A 27,091-nucleotide genomic window follows, 5' to 3' on the forward strand; every position below is an offset into this window, starting at 1 on the left:
CCTCCATTAATTGTTTTAGACTTGAAAAAACTGTGTATGCAGCCTTCCTCCCTTGGTAACCGTGCACAAGCTCCTACGTGAGCAGAGTGTTTGCTTTTCAGATCTGCCGCACCCCCGGATAGATGCAATACTATCGCGGGGCCCACAATGCACGACGAATGCGAAAAGCCCGGTTTTTGCACGGTTCCCATTCAGTAATGACGATCGTGCAGCAAATTGTCCGAGTATCCGGCGCGTTGTTTGAGTTTGTCTCGCCGAAACGACAAATGGAATTTGCAAATACGATATCGAAATAAAATATTAATAAAATTGGGGTGCAACACAAGGACTTCCCAGGAGGTCACCCATCCTAATACTACTCTCGCCCAAGCACACTTAATTTCGGAGTTCTGATGGGATCCGGTGCATTAGTGCTGGTGTGATCGCACCCGTTTAATTCATGCTCGCATAGATTTTTATGAACTATCTTGCTCCCTTCCATTAATTGTTTTAGATTTGAAAAAAATCTGTATGCAGCCTTCTTCCCTTGGTAACCGTGCACAAGCTCCTACGTTAGCGGAGTGTTTGCTTTTCAGATCTGCCGCACCTCCGGATAGATGCAATACTATCGCGCGGCCCACAATGCAAGACGAATGCCGAAAGCCCGGTTCTTGCATCGTTGCCATTCAGTAATGACGATCGTGCCGCATATGGTCCGAGTATCCGACGCATTGTTTCCAGTTGTCTCCCAGAAACAACAAATGGAATTTGCAAATACAAATCAAAATAAAATATTAATAAAATTGGGGTGCAACACGAGGACTTCCCAGGAGGTCACCCATACTAGTACTACTCTCGCCCAAGCACGCTTAACTTGGGAGTTCTGATGGGATCCGGTGCATTAGTGCTGGTATGATCGCACCCGTTTAATTCAAGCTCGCTTAGATCTTTATGCACTATCTTGCTCCCCTCCATTAATTGTTTTAGATTTGAAAAAACTGTGTATGCAGCTTTCCTCCCTTGGTAACCGTGCACAAGCTCCTACGTGAGCAGAGTGTTTGCTTTTCAGATCTGCCGCACCCCCTGATAGATGCAATAATATTGTGGGGCCCACAATGCACGACGAATGCCAAAAGCCCAGTTTTTGCACGGTTCCCATTCAGTAATGACAATCGTGCCGAAAATGGTCCGAGTATCCGGCACGTTGTTTGCGTTTGCCTCGCCGAAACGACAAATGGAATTTGCAAATACGATATCGAAATAAAATATTAATAAAATTGGGGGGCAACACGAGGACTTCCCAGGAGGTCACCCATCCTAATACTACTCTCGCCCAAGCACACTTAACTTCGGAGTTCTGATGGGATCCGGTGCACTAGTGCTGGTATGATCGCACCCGTTTAATTCATGCTCGCTTAGATCTTTATGCACTATCTTGCTCCCCTCCATTAATTGTTTTAGATTTGAAAAAACTGTGTATGCAGCCTTCCTCCCTTGGTAACCGTGCACAATCTCCTATGTGAGCGGATTGTTTGCTTTTCAGATCTGCCGCACCACCGGATAAATGCAATACTATCGCGGGGCCCACAATGCACGACGAATGCCGAAAGCCCGGTTCCTGCATCGTTGCCATTCAGTAATGACGATCGTGACGCAAATGTTCCGAGTATCCGGCGCGTTGTTTGCGTTTGTCTCGCCGAAACGACAAATGGAATTTGCAAATACGATATCGAAATAAAATATTAATAAAATTGGGGTGCAACACGAGGACTTCCCAGGAGGTCACCCATCCTAGTACTACTCTCGCCCAAGCACACTTAATTTCGGAGTTCTGATGGGATCCGGTGCATTAGTGCTGGTATGATCGCACCCGTATAATTCATGGTCGCTTAGATCTTTATGCACTATCTTGCTCCCCTCCATTAATTGTTTTAGATTTGAAAAAAATGTGTATGCAACCTTCCTCCCTTGGTAACCGTGCACAAGCTCCTTCGTGAGCGGAGTGTTTGCTTTTCGGGTCTGCCGCACCTCCGGATAGATGCAATACTATCGCGGGGCCCACAATGCATGACGAATGCCGAAAGCCCGGTTCTTGCATCGTTGCCATTCAGTAATGACGATCGTGCCGCAAATGGTCCGAGTATCCGACGCATTGTTTCCAGTTGTCTCCCAGAAACCACAAATGGAATTTGCAAATACAAATCAAAATAAAATATTAATAAAATTGGGGTGCAACACGAGGACTTCCCAGGAGGTCACCCATACTAGTACTACTCTCGCCCAAGCACGCTTAACTTCGGAGTTCTGATGGGATCCGGTGCATTAGTGCTGGTATGATCGCACCCGTTTAATTCAAGCTTGCTTAGATCTTTATGCACTATCTTGCTCCCCTCCATTAATTGTTTTAGATTTGAAAAAACTGTGTATGCAGCCTTCCTCCCTTGGTAACCGTGCACAAGCTCCTACGTGAGCAGAGTGTTTGCTTTTCAGATCTGCCGCACCCCTGGATAGATGCAATACTATCGCGGGGCCCACAATGCACGACGAATGCCGAAAGCCCGGTTCTTGGATCGTTGGAATTAAGTAATGACGAACGTTCCGCAAATGGTCCGAGTATCCAACGCATTGTTTCTAGTTGTCTCCCAGAAACAACAAATGGAATTTGCAAATACAAATCAAAATAAAATATAAAGAAAATTGGGGTGCAACACGAGGAATTCCCAGGAGGTCACCCATTCTAATACTACTCTCGCCCAAGCACACTTAACTTCGGATTTCTGATGGGATCCGGTGCATTAGTGCTGGTATGATCGCACCCGTTTAATTCATGCTCGCTTAGATCTTTTTGCACTATCTTGCTCCCCTCCATTAATTGTTTTAGATTTGAAAAAACTGTGTATGCAGCCTTCCTCCCTTGGTAACCGTGCACAGGCTCCTACGTGAGCAGAGTGTTTGATTTTCAGATATGCCGCACCCCCGGATAGATGCAATACTATCGCGGGGCCCACAATGCACGACGAATGCCAAAATCCCGGTTTTTGCACGGTTCCCATTCTGTAATGACAATCGTGCCGCAAATTGTCCGAGTATCCGGCGCGTTGTTTGAGTTTGTCTCGCCGAAACGACAAATGGAATTTGCAAATACGATATCGAAATAAAATATTAATAAAATTGGGGTGCAACACGAGGACTTCCCAGGAGGTCACCCATCCTAGTACTACTCTCGCCCAAGCACACTTAACTTCGGAGTTCTGATGGGATCCGGTGCATTAGTGCTGGTATGATCGCACCCGTTTAATTCATGCTCGCTTAGATCTTCATGAACTATCTTGCTCCCTTCCATTAATTGTTTTAGATTTGAAAAAAATGTGTATGCTGCCTTCCTCCCTTGGTAACCGTGCACAAGCTCCTACGTGAGCGGAGTGTTTGCTTTTCAGATCTGCCGCACCTCCGGATAGATGCAATACTATCGCGGGGCCCACAATGCATGACGAATGCCGAAAGCCCGGTTCTTGCATCGTTGCCATTCAGTAATGACGATCGTGCCGCAAATGGTCCGAGTATCTGACGCATTGTTTCCAGTTGTCTTACAGAAACAACAAATGGAATTTGCAAATACAAATCAAAATAAAATATTAATAAAATTGGGGTGCAACACGAGGACTTCCCAGGAGGTCACCCAATCTAGTACTACTCTCGCCCAAGCACACTTAACTTCGGAGTTCTGATGGGATCCGGTGCATTAGTGCTGGTATGATCGCACCCGTTTAATTCATGCTCGCTTAGATCTTTATGCACTATCTTGCTCCCCTCCACTAATTGTTTTAGATTTCAAAAAACTGTGTATGCAGCCTTCCTCCCTTGGTAACCGTGCACAAGCTCCTACGTGAGCAGAGTGTTTGCTTTTCAGATCTGCCGCACCCCTGGATAGATGCAATACTATCGCGGGGCCCACAATGCACGACGAATGCCAAAAGCCCGGTTTTTGCACGGTTCCCATTCAGTAATGACAATCGTGCCGCAAATGGTCCGAGTATCCGGCGCGTTGTTTGAGTTTGCCTCGCCGAAACGACAAATGGAATTTGCAAATACGATATCGAAATAAAATATTAATAAAATTGGGGTGCAACACAAGGACTTCCCAGGAGGTCACCAATCCTAGTACTACTCTCGCCCAAGCACACTTAACTTCGGAGTTCTGATGGGATCCGGTGCATTAGTGCTGGTATGATCGATCCGTTTAATTCATGCTCGCTTAGATCTTTATGAACTATCTTGCTCCCTTCCATTAATTGTTTTAGATTTGAAAAAAATGTGTATGCAGCCTTCCTCCCTTGGTAACCGTGCACAAGCTCCTACGTGAGCGGAGTGTTTGCTTTTCAGATCTGCCGCACCTCCGGATGGATGCAATACTATCGCGGGGCCCACAATGCATGACGAATGCCGAAAGCCCGGTTCTTGCATCGTTGCCATTCAGTAATGACGATCGTGCCGCAAATGGTCCGAGTATCCGACGCATTGTTTCCAGTTGTCTCCCAGAAACAACAAATGGAATTTGCAAATACAAATCAAAATAAAATTTTAATAAAATTGGGGTGCAACACGAGGACTTCCCAGGAGGTCACCCATTCTAGTACTACTCTCGCCCAAGCACACTTAACTTCGGAGTTCTGATGGGATCCGGTGCATTAGTGCTGGTATGATCACACCCGTTTAATTCATGCTCGCTTAGATCTTTATGCACTATCTTGCTCCCCTCCATTAATTGTTTTAGATTTGAAAAAACTATGTATGCAGCCTTCCTCCCTTGGTAACCGTGCACAATCTCCTACGTGAGCGGATTGTTTGCTTTTCAGATCTGCCGCACCACCGGATAAATGCAATACTATCGCGGGGCCCACAATGCACGACGAATGCCGAAAGCCCGGTTCCTGCATCGTTGCCATTCAGTAATGACGATCGTGACGCAAATGTTCCGAGTATCCGGCGCGTTGTTTGCGTTTGTCTCGCCGAAACGACAAATGGAATTTGCAAATACGATATCGAAATAAAATATTAATAAAATTGGGGTGCAACACGAGGACTTCCCAGGAGGTCACCCATCCTAGTACTACTCTCGCCCAAGCACACTTAACTTCAGAGTTCTGATGGGATCCGGTGCATTAGTGCTGGTATGATCGCACCCGTTTAATTCATGGTCGCTTAGATCTTTATGCACTATCTTGCTCCCCTCCATTAATTGTTTTAGATTTGAAAAAAATGTGTATGCAACCTTCCTCCCTTGGTAACCGTGCACAAGCTCCTTCGTGAGCGGAGTGTTTGCTTTTCGGGTCTGCCGCACCTCCGGATAGATGCAATACTATCGCGGGGCCCACAATGCATGACGAATGCCGAAAGCCCGGTTCTTGCATCGTTGCCATTCAGTAATGACGATCGTGCCGCAAATGGTCCGAGTATCCGACGCATTGTTTCCAGTTGTCTCCCAGAAACAACAAATGGAATTTGCAAATACAAATCAAAATAAAATATTAATAAAATTGGGGTGCAACACGAGGACTTCCCAGGAGGTCACCCATACTAGTACTACTCTCGCCCAAGCACGCTTAACTTCGGAGTTCTGATGGGATCCGGTGCATTAGTGCTGGTATGATCGCACCCGTTTTATTCAAGCTCGCTTAGATCTTTATGCACTATCTTGCTCCCCTCCATTAATTGTTTTAGATTTGAAAAAACTGTGTATGCAGCTTTCCTCCCTTGGTAACCGTGCACAAGCTCCTACGTGAGCAGAGTGTTTGCTTTTCAGATCTGCCGCACCCCCTGATAGATGCAATAGTATCGCGGGGCCCACAATGCACGACGAATGCCAAAAGCCCAGTTTTTGCACGGTTCCCATTCAGTAATGACAATCGTGCCGCAAATGGTCCGAGTATCCGGCACGTTGTTTGCGTTTGTCTCGCCGAAACGACAAATGGAATTTGCAAATACGATATCGAAATAAAATATTAATAAAATTGGGGGGCAACACGAGGACTTCCCAGGAGGTCACCCATCCTAATACTACTCTCGCCCAAGCACACTTAACTTCGGAGTTCTGATGGGATCCGGTGCATTAGTGCTGGTATGATCGCACCCGTTTAATTCATGCTCGCTTAGATCTTTATGAACTATCTTGCTCCCTTCCATTAATTGTTTTAGATTTGAAAAAAATGTGTATGCAGCCATCCACCCTTGGTAACCGTGCACAAGCTCCTACGTGAGCGGAGTGTTTGCTTTTCAGATATGCCGCACCTTCGGATAGATGCAATATTATCGCGGGGCCCACAATGCATGACGAATGCCGAAAGCCCGGTTCTTGCATCGTTGCCATTCAGTAATGACGATCGTGCCGCAAATGGTCCGAGTATCCGACGCATTGTTTCCAGTTGTCTCCCAGAAACAACAAATGGAATTTGCGAATACAAATCAAAATAAAATATTAATAAAATTGGGGTGCAACACGGGGACTTCCCAGGAGGTCACCCATCCTAGTACTACTCTCGCCCAAGCACGCTTAACTTCGAAGTTCTGATGGGATCCGGTGCATTAGTGCTGGTATGATCGAACCCGTTTAATTCATGCTCGCTTAGATCTTTATGCACTATCTTGCTCCCCTCCATTAATTGTTTTAGACTTGAAAAAACTGTGTATGCAGCCTTCCTCCCTTGGTAACCGTGCACAAGCTCCAACGTGAGCAGAGTGTTTGCTTTTCAGATCTGCCGCACCCCCGGATAGATGCAATAGTATCACGGGGCCCACAATGCACGACGAATGCCAAAAGTCCAGTTTTTGCACGGTTCCCATTCAGTAATGATGATCGTGCCGCAATTGGTCCGAGTATCCGGCGCGTTGTTTGCGTTTGTCTCGCCGAAACGACAAATGGAATTTGCAAATACGATATCGAAATAAAATATTAATAAAATTGGGGAGCAACACGAGGACTTCCCAGGAGGTCACCCATTCTAGTACTACTCTCGCCCAAGCACACTTAACTTCGGAGTTCTGATGGGATCCGATGCACTAGTGCTGGTATGATCGCACCCGTTTAATTCATGCTCGCTTAGATCTTTATGCACTATCTTGCTCCCCTCCATTAATTGTTTTAGATTTGAAAAAACTGTGTATGCAGCTTTCCTCCCTTGGTAACCGTCCACAAGCTCCTACGTGAGCAGAGTGTTTGCTTTTCAGATCTGCCGCACCCCCTGATAGATGCAATAATATCGCGGGGCCCACAATGCACGACGAATGCCAAAAGCCCAGTTTTTGCACGGTTCCCATTCAGTAATGACAATCGTGCCGCAAATGGTCCGAGTATCCGGCACGTTGTTTGCGTTTGTCTCGCCGAAACGACAAATGGAATTTGCAAATACAAATCAAAATAAAATATTAAGAAAATTGGGGTGCAACACGAGGAATTCCCAGGAGGTCACCCATTCTAGTACTACTCTCGCCCAAGCACACTTAACTTCGGAGTTCTGATGGGATCCGGTGCATTAGTGCTGGTATGATCGCACCCGTTTAATTCATGCTCGCTTAGATCTTTATGCACTATCTTGCTCCCCTCCATTAATTGTTTTAGATTTAAAAAAACTGTATGCAGCCTTCCTCCCTTGGTAACCGTGCACAAGCTCCTACGTGAGCGGATTGTTTGCTTTTCAGTTCTACCGCACCACCGGATAAATGCAATACTATCGCGGGGCCCACAATGCACGACGAATGCCAAAAGCCCGGTTTTTGCACGGTTCCCATTCAGTAATGACAATCGTGCCGCAAATGGTCCGAGTATCCGGCGCGTTGTTTAAGTTTGTCTCGCCCAAACGACAAATGGAATTTGCAAATACAATATCGAAATAAAATATTAATAAAATCGGGGTGTAACACAAGGACTTCCCTGGAGGTCACCCATTCTAATACTACTCTCGCCCAAGCACACTTAACTTCGGAGTTCTGATGGGATCCGGTGCATTAGTGCTGGTATGATCGCACCCGTTTAATTCATGCTCGCTTAGATCATTATGCACTATCTTGCTCCCCTCCATTAATTGTTTTAGACTTGAAAAAACTGTGTATGCTGCCTTCCTCCCTTGGTAACCGTGCACAAGCTCTTACGTGAGCAGAGTGTTTGCTTTTCAGATCTGCCGCACCCCCGGATAGATGCAATAGTATCGCGGGGCCCACAATGCACGACGAATGCCAAAACCCCGGTTTTTGCACGGTTCTCATTCAGTAATGACAATCGTGCCGCAAATGGTCCGAGTATCCGGCGCGTTGTTTGTGTTTGTCTCGCCGAAACGACGAATGGAATTTGCAAATACGATATCGAAATAAAATATTAATAAAATTGGGGTGCAACACGAGGACTTCCCAGGAGGTCACCCATCCTAGTACTACGCTCGCCCAAGCACACTTAACTTCGGAGTTCTGATGGGATCCGGTGCATTAGTGCTGGTATGATCGCACCCGTTTAATTCATGCTCGCTTAGATCTTTATGCACTATCTTGCTCCCCTCCATTAATTGTTTTAGATTTGAAAAAAATGTGTATGCAGCCTTCCTCCCTTGGTAACCGTGCACAATCTCCTACGTGAGCGGATTGTTTGCTTTTCAGATCTGCCACACCACCGGATAAATGCAATACTATCGCGGGGCCCACAATGCACGACGAATGCCGAAAGCCCGGTTCCTGCATCGTTGCCATTCAGTAATGACGATCGTGACGCAAAGGTTCCGAGTATCCGGCGCGTTGTTTGCGTTTGTCTCGCCGAAACGACAAATGGAATTTGCAAATACGATATCGAAATAAAATATTAATAAAATTGGGGTGCAACACGAGGACTTCCCAGGAGGTCACCCATCCTAGTACTACTCTCGCCCAAGCACGCTTAGCTTCGCAGTTCTGATGGGATCCGGTGCATTAGTGCTGGTATGCCCGAACCCGTTTAATTCATGCTCGCTTAGATCTTTATGCACTATCTTGCTCCCCTCCATTAATTGTTTAAGATTTGAAAAAACTGTGTATGCAGCCTTCCTCCCTTGGTAACCGTGCACAGGCTCCTACGTGAGCAGAGTGTTTGATTTTCAGATCTGCCCCACCCCCGGATAGATGCAATACTATCGCGGGGCCCACAATGCACGGCGAATGCCAAAAGCCCGGTTTTTGCACGGTTCCCATTCTGTAATGACAATCGTGCCGCAAATGGTCCGAGTATCCGGCGCGTTGTTTGAGTTTGTCTCGCCGAAACGACAAATGGAATTTGCAAAGACGATATCGAAATAAAATATTAATAAAATTGGGGTGCAACACGAGGACTTCCCAGGAGGTCACCCATTCTAGTACTACGCTCGCCCAAGCACACTTACCTTCGGAGTTCTGATGGGATCCGGTGCATTAGTGCTGGTATGATCGCACCCGTTTAATTCATGCTCGCTTAGATCTTTATGCACTATCTTGCTCCCCTCCATTAATTGTTTTAGATTTGAAAAAAATGTGTATGCAGCCTTCCTCCCTTGGTAACCGTGCACAAGCTCCTACGTGAGCGGAGTGTTTGCTTTTCAGATCTGCCGCACCTCCGGATAGATGCAATACTATCGCGGGGCCCACAATGCATGACGAATGCCGAAAGCCCGGTTCTTGCATCGTTGCCATTCAGTAATGACGATCGTGCTGCAAATGGTCCGAGTATCCGACGCATTGTTTCCAGTTGTCTCCTAGAAACAACAAATGGAATTTGCAAATACAAATCAAAATAAAATATTAATAAAATTGTGGTGCAACACGAGGACTTTCCAGGAGGTCACCCATTCTAGTACTACTCTCGCCCAAGCACACTTAACTTCGGAGTTCTGATGGGATCCGGTGCATTAGTGCTGGTATGATCACACCCGTTTAATTCATACTCGCTTAGATCTTTATGCACTATCTTGCTCCCCTCCATTAATTGTTTTAGATTTGAAAAAACTGTGTATGCAGCCTTCCTCCCTTGGTAACCGTGCACAATCTCCTACGTGAGCGGATTGTTTGCTTTTCAGATCTGCCGCACCACCGGATAAATGCAATACTATCGCGGGGCCCACAATGCACGACGAATGCCGAAAGCCCAGTTCCGGCATCGTTGCCAGTCAGTAATGACGATCGTGACGCAAATGTTCCGAGTATCCGGTGCGTTGTTTGCGTTTGTCTCGCCGAAACGACAAATGGAATTTGCAAATACGATATCGAAATAAAATATTAATAAAATTGGGGTGCAACACGAGGACTTCCCAGGAGGTCACCCATCCTAGTACTACTCTCGCCCAAGCACACTTAACTTCGGAGTTCTGATGGGATCCGGTGCATTAGTGCTGGTATGATCGCACCCGTTTAATTCATGCTCGCTTAGATCTTTATGCACTACCTTGCTCCCCTCCATTAATAGTTTTAGATTTGAAAAAAATGTGTATGCAACCTTCCTCCCTTGGTAACCGTGCAGAAGCTCCTACGTGAGCGGAGTGTTTGCTTTTCAGATCTGCCGCTCCTCCGGATAGATGCAATACTATCGCGGGGCCCACAATGCATGACGAATGCCGAAAGCCCGGTTCTTGCATCGTTGCCATTCAGTAATGACGATCGTGCTGCAAATGGTCCGAGTATCCGACGCATTGTTTCCAGTTGTCTCCCAGAAACAACAAATGGAATTTGCAAATACAAATCAAAATAAAATATTAATAAAATTGGGGTGCAACACGAGGACTTCCCAGGAGGTCACCCATTCAAGTACTACTCTCGCCCAAGTACACTTAACTTCGGAGTTCTGATGGGATCCGGTGCATTAGTGCTGGTATGATCGCACCCGTTTAATTCATGCTCGCTTAAATCTTTATGCACTATCTTGCTCCCCTCCATTAATTGTTTTAGACTTGAAAAAACTGTGTATGCAGCCTTCCTCCCTTGGTAACCGTGCGCAAGCTCTTACGTGAGCAGAGTGTTTGTTTTTCAGATCTGCCGCACCCCCGGATAGATGCAATACTATCGCGGGGCCCACAATGCACGACGAATGCCAAAAGCCCGGTTTTGGCACGGTTCCCATTCAGTAATGACAATCGTGCCGCAAATGGTCCGAGTATCCGGCGCGTTGTTTGTGTTTGTCTCGCCGAAACGACAAATGGAATTTGCAAATACGATATCGAAATAAAATATTAATAAAATTGGGGTGCAACACGAGGACTTCCCAGGAGGTCACCCATCCTAGTACTACTCTCGCCCAAGCACACTTAACTTCGGAGTTCTGATGGGATCCGGTGCAATTGTGCTGGAATGATCGCACCCGTTTAATTCATGCTCGCATAGATCTTTATGAACTATCTTGCTCCCTTCAATTAATTGTTTTAGATTTGAAAAAAATGTTTATGCAGTCTTCCTCCCTTGGTAACCGTGCACAAGCTCCTACGTGAGCGGAGTGTTTGCTTTTCAGATCTGCCGCACCTCCGGATAGATGCAATACTATCGCGGGGCCCACAATGCATGACGAATGCCGAAAGCCCGGTTCTTGCATCGTTGCCTTTCAGTAATGACGATCGTGCCGCAAATGTTCCGAGTATCCGGCGCGTTGTTTGAGTTTGTCTCGCCGAAACGACAAATGGAATTTGCAAATACGATATCGAAATAAAATATTAATAAAATTAGGGTGCAACACAAGGACTTCCCAGGAGGTCACCCATCCTAGTACTACTCTCGCCCAAGCACACTTAACTTCGGAGTTCTGATGGGATCCGGTGCATTAGTGCTGGTATGATCGCACCCGTTTAATTCATGCTCGCTTAGATCTTCATGAACTATCTTGCTCCCTTCCATTAATTGTTTTAGATTTGAAAAAAATGTGTATGCAGCCTTCCTCCCTTGGTAACCGTGCACAAGCTCCTACGTGAGCGGAGTGTTTGCTTTTCAGATCTGCCGCACATCCGGATAGATGCAATACTATCGCGGGGCCCACAATGCATGACGAATGCCGAAAGCCCGGTTCTTGCATCGTTGCCTTTCAGTAATGACGATCGTGCCGCAAATGTTCCGAGTATCCGGCGCGTTGTTTGAGTTTGTCTCGCCGAAACGACAAATGGAATTTGCAAATACGATATCGAAATAAAATATTAATAAAATTAGGGTGCAACACACGGACTTCCCAGGAGGTCACCCATCCTAGTACTACTCTCGCCCAAGCACACTTAACTTCGGAGTTCTGATGGGATCCGGTGCATTAGTGCTGGTATGATCGCACCCGTTTAATTCATGCTCGCTTAGATCTTCATGAACTATCTTGCTCCCTTCCATTAATTGTTTTAGATTTGAAAAAAATGTGTATGCTGCCTTCCTCCCTTGGTAACCGTGCACAAGCTCCGACGTGAGCGGAGTGTTTGCTTTTCAGATCTGCCGCACCTCCGGATAGATGCAATACTATCGCGGGCCCACAATGCATGACGAATGCCGAAAGCCCGGTTCTTGCATCGTTGCCATTCAGTAATGACGATCGTGCCGCAAATGGTCCGAGTATCCGACGCATTGTTTCCAGTTGTCTCCCAGAAACAACAAATGGAATTTGCAAATACAAATCAAAATAAAATATTAATAAAATTGGGGTGCAACACGAGGACTTCCCAGGAGGTCACCCATCCTAGTACTACTCTCACCCAAGCTCGCTTAACTTCGGAGTTCTGATGGGATCCGGTGCATTAGTGCTGGTATGATCGCACCCGTTTAATTCATGCTCGCTTAGATCTTTATGAACTATCTTGCTCCCTTCCATTAATTGTTTTAGATTCGAAAAAAATGTGTATGCAGCTTTCCTCCCTTGGTAACCGTGCACAAGCTCCTACGTGAGCGGAGTGTTTGCTTTTCAGATCTGCCGCACCTCCGGATAGATGCAATACTATCCCGGGGCCCACAATGCATGACGAATACCGAAAGCCCGGTTCTTGCATCGTCGCCATTCAGTAATGACGATCGTGCCGCAAATGGTCTGAGTATCCGACGCATTGTTTCCAGTTGTCTCCCAGAAACAACAAATGGAATTTGCAAATACAAATCAAAATAAAATATTAATAAAATTGGGGTGCAACACGAGGACTTCCCAAGAGGTCACCCATTCTAGCACTACTCTCGCCCAAGCACACTTAACTTCGGAGTTCTGATGGGATCCGGTGCATTAGTGCTGGTATGATCGCACCCGTTTAATTCATGCTCGCTTAGATCTTTATGCACTATCTTGCTCCCCTCCATTAATTGTTTTAGATTTGAAAAATCTGTGTATGCAGTTTTCCTCCCTTGGTAACCGTGCACAATCTCCTACGTGAGCGGAGTGTTTGCTTTTCAGATCTGCCGCACCCCCGGATAGATGCAATACTATCGTGGGGCCCACAATGCACGACGAATGCCAGAAGCACGGTTCCTGCATCGTTGCAATTCAGTAATGACGATCGTGCCGCAAATGGTCCGAGTATCCGGCGCGTTGTTTGAATTTGTCTCGCCGAAACGACAAATGGAATTTGCAAATACGATATCGAAATAAAATATTAATAAAATTGGGGTGCAACACAAGGACTTCCCAGGAGGTCACCCATCCTAGAACTACTCTCGCCCAAGCACACTTAACTTCGGAGTTCTGATGGGATCCGGTGCATTAGTGCTGGTATGATCGCACCCGTTTAATTCATGCTCGCTTAGATCTTTATGAACTATCTTGCTCCCATCCATTAATTGTTTTAGATTTGAAAAAAATGTGTATGCAGCCTTCCTCCCTTGGTAACCGTGCACAAGCTCCTACGTGAGCGGAGTGTTTGCTTTTCAGATCTGCCGCACCTCCGGATAGATGCAATACTATCGCGGGCCCACAATGCATGACGAATGCCGAAAGCCCGGTTCTTGCATCGTTGCCATTCAGTAATGACGATCGTGCCGCAAATGGTCCGAGTATCCGACGCATTGTTTCCAGTTGTCTCCCAGAAACAACAAATGGAATTTGCAAATACAAATCAAAATAAAATATTAATAAAATTGGGGTGCAACACGAGGACTTCCCAGGAGGTCACCCATCCTAGTACTACTCTCGCCCAAGCACGCTTAACTTCGGAGTTCTGATGTGCATTAGTGCTGGTATGATCGCACCCGTTTAATTCATGCTCGCTTAGATCTTAGTGCACTATCTTGCTCCCCTCCATTAATTGTTTTATACTTTAAAAAACTGTGTATGCAGGCTTCCTCCCTTGGTAACCGTGCTCAAGCTCCTACGTGAGCAGAGTGTTTGCTTTTCAGATCTGTCGCACCCCCGGATAGATGCAATACTATCGCGGGGCCCACAATGCACGACGAATGCCAAAAGCCCGGTTTTTGCACGGTTCCCATTCAGTAATGACGATTGTGCCGCAAATGGTCCGAGTATCCGGCGCGTTGTTTGCGTTTGTCTCGCCGAAACGACAAATGGAATTTGCAAATACGATATCGAAATAAAATATTAATAAAATTGGAGTGCAACACGAGGACTTCGCAAGAGGTCACCCATCCTAGTACTACGCTCGCCCAAGCACACTTAACTTCGGAGTTCTGATGGGATCCGGTGCATTAGTGCTGGTATGATCGCACCCGTTTAATTCATGCTCGCTTAGATCTTTATGCACTATCTTGCTCCCCTCCATTAATTGTTTTAAATTTGAAAAAAATGTGTATGCAGCCTTCCTCCCTTGGTAACCGTGCACAAGCTCCTACGTGAGCGGAGTGTTTGCTTTTCAGATCTGCCGCACCTCCGGATAGATGCAATACTATCGCGGGGCCCACAATGCATGACGAATGCCGAAAGCCCGGTTCTTGCATCGTTGCCATTCAGTAATGACGATCGTGCCGCAAATGGTCCGAGTATCCGACGCATTGTTTCCAGTTGTCTCCCAGAAACAACAAATGGAATTTGCAAATACAAATCAAAATAAAATATTAATAAAATTGGGGTGCAACACGAGGACTTCCCAGGAGTTCACCCATCCTAGTACTACTCTCGCCCAAGCACACTTAACTTCGGAGTTCTGATGGGATCCGGTGCATTTGTGCTGGTATGATCGCACCCGTTTAATTCATGCTCGCTTAGATCTTTATGAACTATCTTGCTCCCTTCCATTAATTTTTTTAGATTTGAAAAAAATGTGTATGCAGCCTTCCTCCCTTGGTAACCGTGCACAAGCTCCTACGTGAGCGGAGTGTTTGCTTTCCAGATCTGCCGCACCTCCGGATAGATGCAATACTATCCCGGGGCCCACAATGCATGACGAATGCCGAAAGCCCGGTTCTTGCATCGTTGCCATTCAGTAATGACGATCGTGCCGCAAATGGTCCGAGTATCCGACGCATTGTTTCCAGTTAAAATATTAATAAAATTGGGGTGCAACACGGGGACTTCCCAGGAGGTCACCCATCCTGCTACTACTCTCGCCCAAGCACGCTTAACTTCGGAGTTCTGATGGGATCAGGTGCATTAGTGCTGGTATGATCGCACCCGTTTAATTCATGCTCGCTTAGATCTTTATGCACTATCTTGCTCCCCTCCATTAATTGTTTTAGACTTGAAAAAACTGTGTATGCAGCCTTCCTCCCTTGGTAACCGTGCACAGGCTCCTACGTGAGCAGAGTGTTTGATTTTCAGATCTGCCGCACCCCCGGATAGATGCAATACTATCGCGGGGCCCACAATGCACGACGAATGCCAAAAGCCCGGTTTTTTCACGGTTCCCATTCAGTAATGACAATCGTGCCGCAAATGGTCCGAGTATCCGGCGCGTTGTTTGCGTTTGTCTCGCCGAAACGACAAATGGAATTTGCAAATACGATATCGAAATAAAATATTAATAAAATTGGGGTGCAACACGAGGACTTCCCAGGAGGTCACCCATCCTAGTACTACTCTCGCCCATGCACACTTAACTTCGGAGTTCTGATGGGATCCGGTGCATTAGTGCTGGTATGATCGCACCCGTTTAATTCATGCTCGCTTAGATCTTTATGCACTATCTTGCTCCCCTCCATTAATTGTTTTAGACTTGAAAAAACTGTGTATGCAGCCTTCCTCCCTTGGTAACCGTGCACAAGCTCCTACGTGAGCAGAGTGTTTGCTTTTCAGATCTGCCGCACCCCCGAATAGATGCAATTCTATCGCGGGGCCCAAAATGCACGACGAATGCCAAAAGCCCGGTTTTTGCACGGTTCCCATTCAGTAATGACGATCGTGCCGCAAATGGTCCGAGTATCCGGCGCGTTGTTTGCGTTTGTCTCGCCGAAACGACAAATGGAATTTGCAAATACGATATCGAAATAAAATATTAATAAAATTGGGGTGCAACACGAGGACTTCCCAGGTGGTCACCCATCCGAGTACTACGCTCGACCAAGCACACTTAACTTCGGAGTTCTGATGGGATCCGGTGCATTAGTGCTGGTATGATCGCACCCGTTTAATTCATGCTCGCTTAGATCTTTATGCACTATCTTGCTCCCCTCCATTAATTGTTTTAGATTTGAAAAAAATGTGTATGCAGCCTTCCTCCCTTGGTAACCGTGCACAAGCTCCTACGTGAGCGGAGTGTTTGCTTTTCAGATCTGCCGCACCTCCGGATAGATGCAATACTATCGCGGGGCCCACAATGCATGACGAATGTCGAAAGCCTGGTTCTTGCATCGTTGCCATTCAGTAATGACGATCGTGCCGCAAATGGTCCGAGTATCCGACGCATTGTTTCCAGTTGTCTCCCAGAAACAACAAATGGAATTTGCAAATACAAATCAAAATAAAATATTAATAAAATTGGGGTGCAACACGAGGACTTCCCAGGAGGTCACCCATTCTAGTACTACTCTCGCCCAAGCACACTTAACTTCGGAGTTCTCATGGGATCCGGTGCATTAGTGCTGGTATGATCGCACCCATTTAATTCATGCTCGCTTAGATCTTTATGCACTATCTTGCTCCCCTCCATTAATTGTTTTAGATTTGAAAAAACTGTGTATGCAGCCTTCCTCCCTTGGTAACCGTGCACAATTTCCTACGTGAGCGGATTGTTTGCTTTTCAGATCTGCCGCACCACCGGATAAATGCAATACTATCGCGGGGCCCACAATGCACGACGAATGCCGAAAGCCCGGTTCCTGCATCGTTGCCATTCAGTAATGACGATCGTGACGCAAATGTTCCGAGTATCCGGCGCGTTGTTTGCGTTTGTCTCGCCGAAACGACAAATGGAATTTGCAAATACGATATCGAAATAAAATATTAATAAAATTGGGGTGCAACACGAGGACTTCCCAGGAGGTCACCCATCCTAGTACTACTCTCGCCCAAGCACGCTTAGCTTCGGAGTTCTGATGGGATCCGGTGGATTAGTGCTGGTATGATCGCACCCGTTTAATTCATGCTCGCTTAGATCTTTATGCACTATCTTGCTCCCCTCCATTAATTGTTTTAGATTTGAAAAAAATGTGTATGCAGCCTTCCTCGCTTGGTAACCGTGCACAAGCTCCTACGTGAGCGGAGTGTTTGCTTTTCAGATCTGCCGCACCTCCGGATAGATGCAATACTATCGCGGGGCCCACAATGCATGACGAATGCCGAAAGCCCGGTTCTTGCATCGTTGCCATTCAGTAATGACGATCGTGCCGCAAATGGTCCGAGTATCCGACGCATTGTTTCCAGTTGTCTCCCAGAAACAACAAATGGAATTTGCAAATACAAATCAAAATAAAATATTAATAAAATTGGGGTGCAACACGAGGACTTCCCAGGAGGTCACCCATTCTAGTACTACTCTCGCCCAAGCACACTTAACTTCGGAGTTCTGATGGGATCCGGTGCATTAGTGCTGGTATGATCGCACCCGTTTAATTCATGCTCGCTTAGATCTTTATGCACTATCTTGCTCCCCTCCATTAATTGTTTTAGATTTGAAAAAACTGTGTATGCAGCCTTCCTCCCTTGGTAACCGTGCACAGGCTCCTACGTGAGCAGAGTGTTTGATTTTCAGATCTACCGCACCCCCGGATAGATGCAATACTATCGCGGGGCCCACAATGCACGACGAATGCCAAAAGCCCGGTTTTTGCACGGTTCCCATTCTGTAATGACAATCGTGCCGCAAATTGTCCGAGTATCCGGCGCGTTGTTTGAGTTTGTCTCGCCGAAACGACAAATGGAATTTGCAAATACGATATCGAAATAAAATATTAATAAAATTGGGGTGCAACACAAGGATTTCCCAGGAGGTCACCCATTCTAGCACTACTCTCGCCCAAGCACGCTTAACTTCGGAGTTCTGATGGGATCCGGTGAATTAGTGCTGGTATGATCGCACCCGTTTAATTGATGCTCGCTTAGATCTTTATGAACTATCTTGCTCCTTCCATTAATTGTTTTAGATTTGAAAAAAATGTGTATGCAGCCTTCCTCCCTTGGTAACCGTGCACAAGCTCCTACGTGAGCGGAGTGTTTGCTTTTCAGATCTGCCGCACCTCCGGATAGATGCAATACTATCCCGGGGCCCACAATGCATGACGAATGCCGAAAGCCCGGTTCTTGCATCATTGCCATTCAGTAATGACGATCGTGCCGCAAATGGTCCGAGTATCCGACGCATTGTTTCCAGTTGTCTCCCAGAAACAACAAATGGAATTTGCAAATACAAATCAAAATAAAATATTAATAAAATTGGGGTGCAACACGAGGACTTCCCAGGAGGTCACCCATTCTAGCACTACTCTCGCCCAAGCACACTTAACTTCGGAGTTCTGATGGGATCCGGTGCATTAGTGCTGGTATAATCGCACCCGTTTAATTCATGCTCACTAAGATCTTTATGCACTATCTTGCTCCCCTCCATTAATTGTTTAAGATTTGAAAAAACTGTGTATGCAGCCTTCCTCCCTTGGTAACCGTGCACAATCTCCTACGTGAGCAGAGTGTTTGCTTTTCAGATCTGCCGCACCCCCGGATAGATGCAATACTATCGCGGGGCCCACAATGCACGACGAATGCCAAAAGCCCGGTTCCTCAATCGTTGCCATTCAGTAATGACGACCGTGCCGCAAATAGTCCGAGTATCCGGCGCGTTGTTTGAGTTTGTCTCGCCGAAACGACAAATGGAATTTGCAAATACGATATCGAAATAAAATATTAATAAAATTGGGGTGCAACACAAGGACTACCCAGGAGGTCACCCATCCAAGTACTACTCTCGCCCAAGCACACTTAACTTCGGAGTTCTCATGGGATCCGGTGCATTAGTGCTGGTATGATCGCACCCATTTAATTCATGCTCGCTTAGATCTTTATGCACTATCTTGCTCCCCTCCATTAATTGTTTTAGATTTGAAAAAACTGTGTATGCAGCCTTCCTCCCTTGGTAACCGTGCACAATTTCCTACGTGAGCGGATTGTTTGCTTTTCAGATCTGCCGCACCACCGGATAAATGCTATACTATCGCGGGGCCCACAATGCACGACGAATGCCGAAAGCCCGGTTCCTGCATCGTTGCCATTCAGTAATGACGATCGTGACGCAAATGTTCCGAGTATCCGGCGCGTTGTTTGCGTTTGTCTCGCCGAAACGACAAATGGAATTTGCAAATACGATATCGAAATAAAATATTAATAAAATTGGGGTGCAACACGAGGACTTCCGAGGAGGTCACCCATCCTAGTACTACTCTCGCCCAAGCACACTTAACTTCGGAGTTCTGATGGGATCCGGTGCATTAGTGCTGGTATGATCGCACCCGTTTAATTCATGGTCGCTTAGATCTTTATGAACTATCTTGCTCACTTCCATTAATTGTTTTAGATTTGAAAAAAATGTGTATGCAGTCTTCCTCCCTTGGTAACCGTGCACAAGCTCCTACGTGAGCGGAGTGTTTGCTTTTCAGATCTGCCGCACATCCGGATAGATGCAATACTATCGCGGGGCCTACAATGCATGACGAATGCCGAAAGCCCGGTTCTTGCATCGTTGCCTTTCAGTAATGACGATCGTGCCGCAAATGTTCCGAGTATCCGGCGCGTTGTTTGAGTTTGTCTCGCCGAAACGACAAATGGAATTTGCAAATACGATATCGAAATAAAATATTAATAAAATTGGGGTGCAACACGAGGACTTCCGAGGAGGTCACCCATCCTAGTACTACTCTCGCCCAAGCACACTTAACTTCGGAGTTCTGATGGGATCCGGTGCATTAGTGCTGGTATGATCGCACCCGTTTAATTCATGGTCGCTTAGATCTTTATGAACTATCTTGCTCACTTCCATTAATTGTTTTAGATTTGAAAAAAATGTGTATGCAGTCTTCCTCCCTTGGTAACCGTGCACAAGCTCCTACGTGAGCGGAGTGTTTGCTTTTCAGATCTGCCGCACATCCGGATAGATGCAATACTATCGCGGGGCCTACAATGCATGACGAATGCCGAAAGCCCGGTTCTTGCATCGTTGCCTTTCAGTAATGACGATCGTGCCGCAAATGTTCCGAGTATCCGGCGCGTTGTTTGAGTTTGTCTCGCCGAAACGACAAATGGAATTTGCAAATACGATATCGAAATAAAATATTAATAAAATTGGGGTGCAACACAAGGACTTCCTTGGAGGTCACCCATCCTAGTACTACTCTCGCCCAAGCACACTTAACTTCGGAGTTCTGATGGGATTCGGTGCATTAGTGCTGGTATGATCGCACCCGTTTAATTCATGCTCGCTTAGATCTTTATGAACTATCTTGCTCCCTTCCATTAATTGTTTTAGATTTGAAAAAAATGTGTATGCAGTCTTCCTCCCTTGGTAACCGTGCACAAGCTCCTACGTGAGCGGAGTGTTTGCTTTTCAGATCTGCCGCACCTCCGGATAGATGCAATACTATCGCGGGGCCCACAATGCATGACGAATGCCGAAAGCCCGGTTCTTGCATCGTTGCCTTTCAGTAATGACGATCGTGCCGCAAATGGTCCGAGTATCCGACGCATTGTTTCCAGTTGTCTCCCAGAAACAACAAATGGAACTTGCAAATACAAATCAAAATAAAATATTAATAAAATTGGGGTGCAACACGAGGACTTCCCAGGAGGTCACCCATCCTAATACTACTCTCGCCCAAGCACGCTTTGCTTCGGAGTTCTGATGGGATCCGGTGCATTAGTGCTGGTATGATCGCACCCGTTTAATTCATGCTCGCTTAGATCTTTATGCACTATCTTGCTCCCCTCCATTAATTGTTTTAGACTTGAAAAAAGTGTGTATGCAGCCTTACTCCCTTGGTAACCGTGCACAAGCTCCTACGTGAGCGGAGTGTTTGCTTTTCAGATCTGCCGCACATCCGGATAGATGCAATACTATCGCGGGGCCTACAATGCATGACGAATGCCGAAAGCCCGGTTCTTGCATCGTTGCCTTTCAGTAATGACGATCGTGCCGCAAATGTTCCGAGTATCCGGCGCGTTGTTTGAGTTTGTCTCGCCGAAACGACAAATGGAATTTGCAAATACGATATCGAAATAAAATATTAATAAAATTGGGGTGCAACACAAGGACTTCCTTGGAGGTCACCCATCCTAGTACTACTCTCGCCCAAGCACACTTAACTTCGGAGTTCTGATGGGATCTGGTGCATTAGTGCTGGTATGATCGCACCCGTTTAATTCATGCTCGCTTAGATCTTCATGAACTATCTTGCTCCCTTCCATTAATTGTTTTAGATTTGAAAAAAATGTGTATGCTGCCTTCCTCCCTTGGTAACCGTGCACAAGCTCCTACGTGAGCGGAGTGTTTGCTTTTCAGATCTGCCGCACCTCCGGATAGATGCAATACTATCGCGGGGCCCACAATGCATGACGAATGCCGAAAGCCCGGTTTTTGCACGGTTCCCATTCAGTAATGACAATCGTGCCGCAAATGGTCCGAGTATCTGGAGCGTTGTTTGTCTTTGTCTCGCCGAAACGACAAATGGAATTTGCAAATACGATATCGAAATAAAATATTAATAAAATTGGGGTGCAACACGAGGACTTCCCAGGAGGTCACCCATCCTAGTACTACTCTCGCCCAAGAACACTTAACTTCGGAGTTCTGATGGGATTCGGTGCATTAGTGCTGGTATGATCGCACCCGTTTAATTCATGCTCGCTTAGATCTTTATGAACTATCTTGCTCCCTTCCATTAATTGTTTTTGATTTGAAAAAAATGTGTATGCAGTCTTCCTCCCTTGGTAACCGTGCACAAGCTCCTATGTGAGCGGAGTGTTTGCTTTTCAGATCTGCCGCACCTCCGGATAGATGCAATACTATCGCGGGGCCCACAATGCATGACGAATGCCGAAAGCCCGGTTCTTGCATCGTTGCCTTTCAGTAATGACGATCGTGCCGCAAATGGTCCGAGTATCCGACGCATTGTTTCCAGTTGTCTCCCAGAAACAACAAATGGAACTTGCAAATACAAATCAAAATAAAATATTAATAAAATTGGGGTGCAACACGAGGACTTCCCAGGAGGTCACCCATCCTAATACTACTCTCGCCCAAGCACGCTTTGCTTCGGAGTTCTGATGGGATCCGGTGCATTAGTGCTGGTATGATCGCACCCGTTTAATTCATGCTCGCTTAGATCTTTATGCACTATCTTGCTCCCCTCCATTAATTGTTTTAGACTTGAAAAAAGTGTGTATGCAGCCTTACTCCCTTGGTAACCGTGCACAAGCTCCTACGTGAGCGGAGTGTTTGCTTTTCATATCTGCCGCACCCCTGGATAGATGCAATACTATCGCGGGGCCCACAATGCACGACGAATGCCAAAAGCCCGGTTTTTGCACGGTTCCCATTCAGTATTGACAATCGTGCCGCAAATGGTCCGAGTATCCGGCGCGTTGCTTGAGTTTGTATCGCCGAAACGACAAATGGAATTTGCAAATACGATATCGAAATAAAATATTAATAAAATTGGGGTGCAACACGAGGACTTCCCAAGAGGTCACCCATCCTAGTACTACGCTCGCCCAAGCACACTTACCTTCGGAGTTCTGATGGGATCCGGTGCATTAGTGCTGGTATGATCGCACTCATTTAATTCATGCTCGTTTAGATCTTTATGCACTATCTTGCTCCCCTCCATTAATTGTTTTAGATTTGAAAAAAATGTGTATGCAGCCTTCCTCCCTTGGTAACCGTGCACAAGCTCCTACGTGAGCGGAGTGTTTGCTTTTCAGACCTGCCGCACCACCGGATAAATGCAATACTATCGCGGGGCCCACAATGCACGACGAATGCCGAAAGCCTGGTTCCTGCATCGTTGCCATTCAGTAATGACGATCGTTACGCAAATGTTCCGAGTATCCGGCGCGTTGTTTGCGTTTGTCTCGCCGAAACGACAAATGGAATTTGCAAATACGATATCGAAATAAAATATTAATAAAATTGGGGTGCAACACGAGGACTTCCAGGGAGGTCACCCATCCTAGTACTACTCTCGCCCAAGCACACTTAACTTTGGAGTTCTGATGGGATCCGGTGCATTGGTGCTGGTATGATCGCACCCGTTTAATTCATGCTCGCTTAGATCTTTATGCACTATCTTGCTCCCCTCCATTAATTGTTTTAGATTTGAAAAAAATGTGTATGCAACCTTCCTCCCTTGGTAACCGTGCACAAGCTCCTACGTGAGCGGAGTGTTTGCTTTTCAGATCTGCCGCACCTCCGGATAGATGCAATACTATCGCGGGGCCCACAACGCATGACGAATGCCGAAAGCCCGGATCTTGCATCGTTGCCATTCAGTAATGACGATCGTGCCGCAAATGGTCCGAGTATCCGACGCATTGTTTCCAGTTGTCTCCCAGAAACAACAAATGGAATTTGCAAATACAAATCAAAATAAAATATTAATAAAATTGGGGTGCAACACGAGGATTTCCGAGGAGGTCACCCATTCTAGTACTACTCTCGCCCAAGCACACTTAACTTCGGAGTTCTGATGGGATCCGGTGCATTAGTGCTGGTATGATCACACCCGTTTAATTCATGCTCGCTTAGATCTTTATGCACTATCTTGCTCCCCTCCATTAATTGTTTTAGATTTGAAAAAAATGTGTATGCAGCCTTCCTCCCTTGGTAACCGTGCACAAGCTCCTACGTGAGCGGAGTGTTTGCTTTTCAGATCTGCCGCACCTCCGGATAGATGCAATACTATCGCGGGGCCCACAATGCATGACGAATGCCGAAAGCCCGGTTCTTGCATCGTTGCCATTCAGTAATGACGATCGTGCCGCAAATGGTCCGAGTATCCGACGCATTGTTTCCAGTTGTCTCCCAGAAACAACAAATGGAATTTGCAAATACAAATCAAAATAAAATATTAATAAAATTGGGGTGCAACACGAGGACTTCCCAGGAGGTCACCCATTCTAGTACTACTCTCGCCCAAGCACACTTAACTTCGGAGTTCTGATGGGATCCGGTGCATTAGTGCTGGTATGATCGCACCCGTTTAATTCATGCTCGCTTAGATCTTTATGCACTATCTTGCTCCCCTCCATTAATTGTTTTAGATTTGAAAAAACTGTGTATGCAGCCTTCCTCCCTTGGTAACCGTGCACAGGCTCCTACGTGAGCAGAGTGTTTGATTTTCAGATCTACCGCACCCCCGGATAGATGCAATACTATCGCGGGGCCCACAATGCACGACGAATGCCAAAAGCCCGGTTTTTGCACGGTTCCCATTCTGTAATGACAATCGTGCCGCAAATTGTCCGAGTATCCGGCGCGTTGTTTGAGTTTGTCTCGCCGAAACGACAAATGGAATTTGCAAATACGATATCGAAATAAAATATTAATAAAATTGGGGTGCAACACAAGGATTTCCCAGGAGGTCACCCATTCTAGCACTACTCTCGCCCAAGCACGCTTAACTTCGGAGTTCTGATGGGATCCGGTGAATTAGTGCTGGTATGATCGCACCCGTTTAATTGATGCTCGCTTAGATCTTTATGAACTATCTTGCTCCTTCCATTAATTGTTTTAGATTTGAAAAAAATGTGTATGCAGCCTTCCTCCCTTGGTAACCGTGCACAAGCTCCTACGTGAGCGGAGTGTTTGCTTTTCAGATCTGCCGCACCTCCGGATAGATGCAATACTATCCCGGGGCCCACAATGCATGACGAATGCCGAAAGCCCGGTTCTTGCATCGTTGCCATTCAGTAATGACGATCGTGCCGCAAATGGTCCGAGTATCCGACGCATTGTTTTGCAGTTGTCTCCCAGAAACAACAAATGGAATTTGCAAATACAAATCAAAATAAAATATTAATAAAATTGGGGTGCAACACGAGGACTTGCCAGGAGGTCACCCATTCTAGCACTACTCTCGCCCAAGCACACTTAACTTCGGAGTTCTGATGGGATCCGGTGCATTAGTGCTGGTATAATCGCACCCGTTTAATTCATGCTCACTAAGATCTTTATGCACTATCTTGCTCCCCTCCATTAATTGTTTAAGATTTGAAAAAACTGTGTATGCAGCCTTCCTCCCTTGGTAACCGTGCACAATCTCCTACGTGAGCAGAGTGTTTGCTTTTCAGATCTGCCGCACCCCCGGATAGATGCAATACTATCGCGGGGCCCACAATGCACGACGAATGCCAAAAGCCCGGTTCCTCAATCGTTGCCATTCAGTAATGACGACCGTGCCGCAAATAGTCCGAGTATCCGGCGCGTTGTTTGAGTTTGTCTCGCCGAAACGACAAATGGAATTTGCAAATACGATATCGAAATAAAATATTAATAAAATTGGGGTGCAACACAAGGACTACCCAGGAGGTCACCCATCCAAGTACTACTCTCGCCCAAGCACACTTAACTTCGGAGTTCTCATGGGATCCGGTGCATTAGTGCTGGTATGATCGCACCCATTTAATTCATGCTCGCTTAGATCTTTATGCACTATCTTGCTCCCCTCCATTAATTGTTTTAGATTTGAAAAAACTGTGTATGCAGCCTTCCTCCCTTGGTAACCGTGCACAATTTCCTACGTGAGCGGATTGTTTGCTTTTCAGATCTGCCGCACCACCGGATAAATGCTATACTATCGCGGGGCCCACAATGCACGACGAATGCCGAAAGCCCGGTTCCTGCATCGTTGCCATTCAGTAATGACGATCGTGACGCAAATGTTCCGAGTATCCGGCGCGTTGTTTGCGTTTGACTCGCCGAAACGACAAATGGAATTTGCAAATACGATATCGAAATAAAATATTAATAAAATTGGGGTGCAACACGAGGACTTCCCAGGAGGTCACCCATCCTAGTACTACTCTCGCCCAAGCACGCTTAGCTTCGGAGTTCTGATGGGATTCGGTGCATTAGTGCTGGTATGATCGATCCGTTTAATTCATGCTCGCTTAGATCTTTATGAACTATCTTGCTCCCTTCCATTAATTGTTTTAGATTTGAAAAAAATGTGTATGCAGCCTTCCTCCCTTGGTAACCGTGCACAAGCTCCTACGTGAGCGAAGTGTTTGCTTTTCAGATCTGCCGCACCACCGGATAGATGCAATACTATCGCGGGGCCCACAATGCATGACGAATGCCGAAAGCCCGGTTCTTGCATCGTTGCCATTCAGTAATGACGATCGTGCCGCAAATGGTTCGAGTATCCGACGCATTGTTTCCAGTTGTCTCACAGAAACAACAAATGGAATTTGCAAATACAAATCAAAATAAAATATTAATAAAATTGGGGTGCAACACGAGGACTTCGCAGGAGGTCACCCATTCTAGTACTACTCTCGCCCAAGCACACTTAGCTTCGGAGTTCTGATGGGATCCGGTGCATTAGTGCTGGTATGATCACACCCGTTTAATTCATGCTCGCTTAGATCTTTATGCACTATCTTGCTCCCCTCCATTAATTGTTTTAGATTTGAAAAAACTATGTATGCAGCCTTCCTCCCTTGGTAACCGTGCACAATCTCCTACGTGAGCGGATTGTTTGCTTTTCAGATCTGCCGCACCACCGGATAAATGCAATACTATCGCGGGGCCCACAATGCACGACG

The 27,091-nt window shown here is 46.3% G+C and overlaps 53 non-coding genes and 4 pseudogenes across 53 annotated transcripts; all 57 read right to left on the minus strand.

The window, feature by feature from the left end:
* Positions 1 to 311: 311 nt before the first annotated feature.
* Positions 312 to 430, minus strand: LOC148793777 (5S ribosomal RNA). The gene has a single exon (XR_016070475.1). It is a non-coding gene; the product is annotated as a 5S ribosomal RNA (ribosomal RNA).
* Positions 431 to 784: 354 nt separating this feature from the next.
* On the minus strand, positions 785 to 903 carry LOC148793778 (5S ribosomal RNA). The gene has a single exon (XR_016074971.1). It is a non-coding gene; the product is annotated as a 5S ribosomal RNA (ribosomal RNA).
* A 355-nt stretch (positions 904 to 1,258) lies between these two features.
* Positions 1,259 to 1,377, minus strand: LOC148793779 (5S ribosomal RNA). Its single transcript, XR_016068912.1, has one exon. It is a non-coding gene; the product is annotated as a 5S ribosomal RNA (ribosomal RNA).
* Positions 1,378 to 1,732: 355 nt separating this feature from the next.
* On the minus strand, positions 1,733 to 1,851 carry LOC148793780 (5S ribosomal RNA). The gene has a single exon (XR_016073367.1). It is a non-coding gene; the product is annotated as a 5S ribosomal RNA (ribosomal RNA).
* A 354-nt stretch (positions 1,852 to 2,205) lies between these two features.
* LOC148793781 (5S ribosomal RNA) lies at positions 2,206 to 2,324 on the minus strand. The gene has a single exon (XR_016071337.1). It is a non-coding gene; the product is annotated as a 5S ribosomal RNA (ribosomal RNA).
* A 354-nt stretch (positions 2,325 to 2,678) lies between these two features.
* LOC148793782 (5S ribosomal RNA) lies at positions 2,679 to 2,797 on the minus strand. Its single transcript, XR_016069133.1, has one exon. It is a non-coding gene; the product is annotated as a 5S ribosomal RNA (ribosomal RNA).
* A 355-nt stretch (positions 2,798 to 3,152) lies between these two features.
* On the minus strand, positions 3,153 to 3,271 carry LOC148793783 (5S ribosomal RNA). The gene has a single exon (XR_016070855.1). It is a non-coding gene; the product is annotated as a 5S ribosomal RNA (ribosomal RNA).
* A 354-nt stretch (positions 3,272 to 3,625) lies between these two features.
* On the minus strand, positions 3,626 to 3,744 carry LOC148793784 (5S ribosomal RNA). The gene has a single exon (XR_016072120.1). It is a non-coding gene; the product is annotated as a 5S ribosomal RNA (ribosomal RNA).
* A 355-nt stretch (positions 3,745 to 4,099) lies between these two features.
* Positions 4,100 to 4,218, minus strand: LOC148793785 (5S ribosomal RNA; annotated as a pseudogene).
* Positions 4,219 to 4,571: 353 nt separating this feature from the next.
* Positions 4,572 to 4,690, minus strand: LOC148793786 (5S ribosomal RNA). Its single transcript, XR_016072269.1, has one exon. It is a non-coding gene; the product is annotated as a 5S ribosomal RNA (ribosomal RNA).
* A 355-nt stretch (positions 4,691 to 5,045) lies between these two features.
* On the minus strand, positions 5,046 to 5,164 carry LOC148793787 (5S ribosomal RNA). The gene has a single exon (XR_016072306.1). It is a non-coding gene; the product is annotated as a 5S ribosomal RNA (ribosomal RNA).
* Positions 5,165 to 5,518: 354 nt separating this feature from the next.
* Positions 5,519 to 5,637, minus strand: LOC148793788 (5S ribosomal RNA). The gene has a single exon (XR_016071338.1). It is a non-coding gene; the product is annotated as a 5S ribosomal RNA (ribosomal RNA).
* Positions 5,638 to 5,992: 355 nt separating this feature from the next.
* LOC148793789 (5S ribosomal RNA) lies at positions 5,993 to 6,111 on the minus strand. The gene has a single exon (XR_016074899.1). It is a non-coding gene; the product is annotated as a 5S ribosomal RNA (ribosomal RNA).
* Positions 6,112 to 6,465: 354 nt separating this feature from the next.
* Positions 6,466 to 6,584, minus strand: LOC148793790 (5S ribosomal RNA). Its single transcript, XR_016068945.1, has one exon. It is a non-coding gene; the product is annotated as a 5S ribosomal RNA (ribosomal RNA).
* A 355-nt stretch (positions 6,585 to 6,939) lies between these two features.
* On the minus strand, positions 6,940 to 7,058 carry LOC148793791 (5S ribosomal RNA). Its single transcript, XR_016069752.1, has one exon. It is a non-coding gene; the product is annotated as a 5S ribosomal RNA (ribosomal RNA).
* Positions 7,059 to 7,412: 354 nt separating this feature from the next.
* LOC148793792 (5S ribosomal RNA) lies at positions 7,413 to 7,531 on the minus strand. Its single transcript, XR_016071538.1, has one exon. It is a non-coding gene; the product is annotated as a 5S ribosomal RNA (ribosomal RNA).
* A 353-nt stretch (positions 7,532 to 7,884) lies between these two features.
* LOC148793793 (5S ribosomal RNA) lies at positions 7,885 to 8,003 on the minus strand. The gene has a single exon (XR_016070661.1). It is a non-coding gene; the product is annotated as a 5S ribosomal RNA (ribosomal RNA).
* Positions 8,004 to 8,358: 355 nt separating this feature from the next.
* Positions 8,359 to 8,477, minus strand: LOC148793794 (5S ribosomal RNA). Its single transcript, XR_016072074.1, has one exon. It is a non-coding gene; the product is annotated as a 5S ribosomal RNA (ribosomal RNA).
* A 355-nt stretch (positions 8,478 to 8,832) lies between these two features.
* LOC148793795 (5S ribosomal RNA) lies at positions 8,833 to 8,951 on the minus strand (annotated as a pseudogene).
* A 355-nt stretch (positions 8,952 to 9,306) lies between these two features.
* Positions 9,307 to 9,425, minus strand: LOC148793796 (5S ribosomal RNA). Its single transcript, XR_016075160.1, has one exon. It is a non-coding gene; the product is annotated as a 5S ribosomal RNA (ribosomal RNA).
* A 354-nt stretch (positions 9,426 to 9,779) lies between these two features.
* LOC148793797 (5S ribosomal RNA) lies at positions 9,780 to 9,898 on the minus strand. Its single transcript, XR_016069646.1, has one exon. It is a non-coding gene; the product is annotated as a 5S ribosomal RNA (ribosomal RNA).
* Positions 9,899 to 10,253: 355 nt separating this feature from the next.
* On the minus strand, positions 10,254 to 10,372 carry LOC148793798 (5S ribosomal RNA). The gene has a single exon (XR_016070856.1). It is a non-coding gene; the product is annotated as a 5S ribosomal RNA (ribosomal RNA).
* Positions 10,373 to 10,726: 354 nt separating this feature from the next.
* On the minus strand, positions 10,727 to 10,845 carry LOC148793799 (5S ribosomal RNA). Its single transcript, XR_016073721.1, has one exon. It is a non-coding gene; the product is annotated as a 5S ribosomal RNA (ribosomal RNA).
* Positions 10,846 to 11,200: 355 nt separating this feature from the next.
* Positions 11,201 to 11,319, minus strand: LOC148793800 (5S ribosomal RNA). The gene has a single exon (XR_016071659.1). It is a non-coding gene; the product is annotated as a 5S ribosomal RNA (ribosomal RNA).
* A 355-nt stretch (positions 11,320 to 11,674) lies between these two features.
* LOC148793801 (5S ribosomal RNA) lies at positions 11,675 to 11,793 on the minus strand. The gene has a single exon (XR_016071895.1). It is a non-coding gene; the product is annotated as a 5S ribosomal RNA (ribosomal RNA).
* Positions 11,794 to 12,148: 355 nt separating this feature from the next.
* On the minus strand, positions 12,149 to 12,267 carry LOC148793802 (5S ribosomal RNA). Its single transcript, XR_016072140.1, has one exon. It is a non-coding gene; the product is annotated as a 5S ribosomal RNA (ribosomal RNA).
* A 353-nt stretch (positions 12,268 to 12,620) lies between these two features.
* LOC148793803 (5S ribosomal RNA) lies at positions 12,621 to 12,739 on the minus strand. Its single transcript, XR_016074370.1, has one exon. It is a non-coding gene; the product is annotated as a 5S ribosomal RNA (ribosomal RNA).
* Positions 12,740 to 13,093: 354 nt separating this feature from the next.
* On the minus strand, positions 13,094 to 13,212 carry LOC148793804 (5S ribosomal RNA). Its single transcript, XR_016074885.1, has one exon. It is a non-coding gene; the product is annotated as a 5S ribosomal RNA (ribosomal RNA).
* A 355-nt stretch (positions 13,213 to 13,567) lies between these two features.
* Positions 13,568 to 13,686, minus strand: LOC148793805 (5S ribosomal RNA). Its single transcript, XR_016074887.1, has one exon. It is a non-coding gene; the product is annotated as a 5S ribosomal RNA (ribosomal RNA).
* Positions 13,687 to 14,039: 353 nt separating this feature from the next.
* On the minus strand, positions 14,040 to 14,150 carry LOC148793806 (5S ribosomal RNA; annotated as a pseudogene).
* A 355-nt stretch (positions 14,151 to 14,505) lies between these two features.
* LOC148793807 (5S ribosomal RNA) lies at positions 14,506 to 14,624 on the minus strand. The gene has a single exon (XR_016074489.1). It is a non-coding gene; the product is annotated as a 5S ribosomal RNA (ribosomal RNA).
* A 354-nt stretch (positions 14,625 to 14,978) lies between these two features.
* Positions 14,979 to 15,097, minus strand: LOC148793808 (5S ribosomal RNA). Its single transcript, XR_016072797.1, has one exon. It is a non-coding gene; the product is annotated as a 5S ribosomal RNA (ribosomal RNA).
* A 309-nt stretch (positions 15,098 to 15,406) lies between these two features.
* Positions 15,407 to 15,525, minus strand: LOC148793809 (5S ribosomal RNA). The gene has a single exon (XR_016074873.1). It is a non-coding gene; the product is annotated as a 5S ribosomal RNA (ribosomal RNA).
* A 355-nt stretch (positions 15,526 to 15,880) lies between these two features.
* LOC148793810 (5S ribosomal RNA) lies at positions 15,881 to 15,999 on the minus strand. Its single transcript, XR_016071542.1, has one exon. It is a non-coding gene; the product is annotated as a 5S ribosomal RNA (ribosomal RNA).
* Positions 16,000 to 16,354: 355 nt separating this feature from the next.
* LOC148793811 (5S ribosomal RNA) lies at positions 16,355 to 16,473 on the minus strand. Its single transcript, XR_016075265.1, has one exon. It is a non-coding gene; the product is annotated as a 5S ribosomal RNA (ribosomal RNA).
* A 354-nt stretch (positions 16,474 to 16,827) lies between these two features.
* LOC148793812 (5S ribosomal RNA) lies at positions 16,828 to 16,946 on the minus strand. Its single transcript, XR_016072961.1, has one exon. It is a non-coding gene; the product is annotated as a 5S ribosomal RNA (ribosomal RNA).
* Positions 16,947 to 17,301: 355 nt separating this feature from the next.
* Positions 17,302 to 17,420, minus strand: LOC148793813 (5S ribosomal RNA). The gene has a single exon (XR_016071838.1). It is a non-coding gene; the product is annotated as a 5S ribosomal RNA (ribosomal RNA).
* A 354-nt stretch (positions 17,421 to 17,774) lies between these two features.
* Positions 17,775 to 17,893, minus strand: LOC148793814 (5S ribosomal RNA). Its single transcript, XR_016071627.1, has one exon. It is a non-coding gene; the product is annotated as a 5S ribosomal RNA (ribosomal RNA).
* Positions 17,894 to 18,248: 355 nt separating this feature from the next.
* On the minus strand, positions 18,249 to 18,367 carry LOC148793815 (5S ribosomal RNA). Its single transcript, XR_016075532.1, has one exon. It is a non-coding gene; the product is annotated as a 5S ribosomal RNA (ribosomal RNA).
* A 353-nt stretch (positions 18,368 to 18,720) lies between these two features.
* LOC148793816 (5S ribosomal RNA) lies at positions 18,721 to 18,839 on the minus strand. Its single transcript, XR_016075335.1, has one exon. It is a non-coding gene; the product is annotated as a 5S ribosomal RNA (ribosomal RNA).
* Positions 18,840 to 19,194: 355 nt separating this feature from the next.
* On the minus strand, positions 19,195 to 19,313 carry LOC148793817 (5S ribosomal RNA). Its single transcript, XR_016069000.1, has one exon. It is a non-coding gene; the product is annotated as a 5S ribosomal RNA (ribosomal RNA).
* Positions 19,314 to 19,668: 355 nt separating this feature from the next.
* LOC148793818 (5S ribosomal RNA) lies at positions 19,669 to 19,787 on the minus strand. The gene has a single exon (XR_016073026.1). It is a non-coding gene; the product is annotated as a 5S ribosomal RNA (ribosomal RNA).
* A 355-nt stretch (positions 19,788 to 20,142) lies between these two features.
* On the minus strand, positions 20,143 to 20,261 carry LOC148793819 (5S ribosomal RNA). The gene has a single exon (XR_016073027.1). It is a non-coding gene; the product is annotated as a 5S ribosomal RNA (ribosomal RNA).
* Positions 20,262 to 20,616: 355 nt separating this feature from the next.
* LOC148793820 (5S ribosomal RNA) lies at positions 20,617 to 20,735 on the minus strand. Its single transcript, XR_016070686.1, has one exon. It is a non-coding gene; the product is annotated as a 5S ribosomal RNA (ribosomal RNA).
* Positions 20,736 to 21,089: 354 nt separating this feature from the next.
* Positions 21,090 to 21,208, minus strand: LOC148793821 (5S ribosomal RNA). The gene has a single exon (XR_016072839.1). It is a non-coding gene; the product is annotated as a 5S ribosomal RNA (ribosomal RNA).
* Positions 21,209 to 21,563: 355 nt separating this feature from the next.
* Positions 21,564 to 21,682, minus strand: LOC148793822 (5S ribosomal RNA). The gene has a single exon (XR_016070041.1). It is a non-coding gene; the product is annotated as a 5S ribosomal RNA (ribosomal RNA).
* Positions 21,683 to 22,037: 355 nt separating this feature from the next.
* LOC148793823 (5S ribosomal RNA) lies at positions 22,038 to 22,156 on the minus strand. Its single transcript, XR_016069496.1, has one exon. It is a non-coding gene; the product is annotated as a 5S ribosomal RNA (ribosomal RNA).
* Positions 22,157 to 22,510: 354 nt separating this feature from the next.
* On the minus strand, positions 22,511 to 22,629 carry LOC148793824 (5S ribosomal RNA). Its single transcript, XR_016072841.1, has one exon. It is a non-coding gene; the product is annotated as a 5S ribosomal RNA (ribosomal RNA).
* A 355-nt stretch (positions 22,630 to 22,984) lies between these two features.
* LOC148793825 (5S ribosomal RNA) lies at positions 22,985 to 23,103 on the minus strand. Its single transcript, XR_016069077.1, has one exon. It is a non-coding gene; the product is annotated as a 5S ribosomal RNA (ribosomal RNA).
* A 355-nt stretch (positions 23,104 to 23,458) lies between these two features.
* On the minus strand, positions 23,459 to 23,577 carry LOC148793826 (5S ribosomal RNA). The gene has a single exon (XR_016069551.1). It is a non-coding gene; the product is annotated as a 5S ribosomal RNA (ribosomal RNA).
* Positions 23,578 to 23,931: 354 nt separating this feature from the next.
* LOC148793827 (5S ribosomal RNA) lies at positions 23,932 to 24,050 on the minus strand. Its single transcript, XR_016074977.1, has one exon. It is a non-coding gene; the product is annotated as a 5S ribosomal RNA (ribosomal RNA).
* A 354-nt stretch (positions 24,051 to 24,404) lies between these two features.
* Positions 24,405 to 24,523, minus strand: LOC148793828 (5S ribosomal RNA). The gene has a single exon (XR_016071628.1). It is a non-coding gene; the product is annotated as a 5S ribosomal RNA (ribosomal RNA).
* Positions 24,524 to 24,878: 355 nt separating this feature from the next.
* On the minus strand, positions 24,879 to 24,997 carry LOC148793829 (5S ribosomal RNA). Its single transcript, XR_016075533.1, has one exon. It is a non-coding gene; the product is annotated as a 5S ribosomal RNA (ribosomal RNA).
* A 354-nt stretch (positions 24,998 to 25,351) lies between these two features.
* On the minus strand, positions 25,352 to 25,470 carry LOC148793830 (5S ribosomal RNA). Its single transcript, XR_016070780.1, has one exon. It is a non-coding gene; the product is annotated as a 5S ribosomal RNA (ribosomal RNA).
* A 355-nt stretch (positions 25,471 to 25,825) lies between these two features.
* LOC148793831 (5S ribosomal RNA) lies at positions 25,826 to 25,944 on the minus strand. Its single transcript, XR_016069001.1, has one exon. It is a non-coding gene; the product is annotated as a 5S ribosomal RNA (ribosomal RNA).
* A 355-nt stretch (positions 25,945 to 26,299) lies between these two features.
* On the minus strand, positions 26,300 to 26,418 carry LOC148793832 (5S ribosomal RNA; annotated as a pseudogene).
* Positions 26,419 to 26,771: 353 nt separating this feature from the next.
* Positions 26,772 to 26,890, minus strand: LOC148793833 (5S ribosomal RNA). The gene has a single exon (XR_016073495.1). It is a non-coding gene; the product is annotated as a 5S ribosomal RNA (ribosomal RNA).
* Between the last annotated feature and the right edge of the window lie 201 nt (positions 26,891 to 27,091).

The sequence above is a fragment of the Nelumbo nucifera genome, chromosome 4, assembly GCF_055504915.1.
Source record: "Nelumbo nucifera cultivar China Antique chromosome 4, China Antique-T2T, whole genome shotgun sequence".
Classification (NCBI taxonomy): Eukaryota; Viridiplantae; Streptophyta; class Magnoliopsida; order Proteales; family Nelumbonaceae; genus Nelumbo; species Nelumbo nucifera.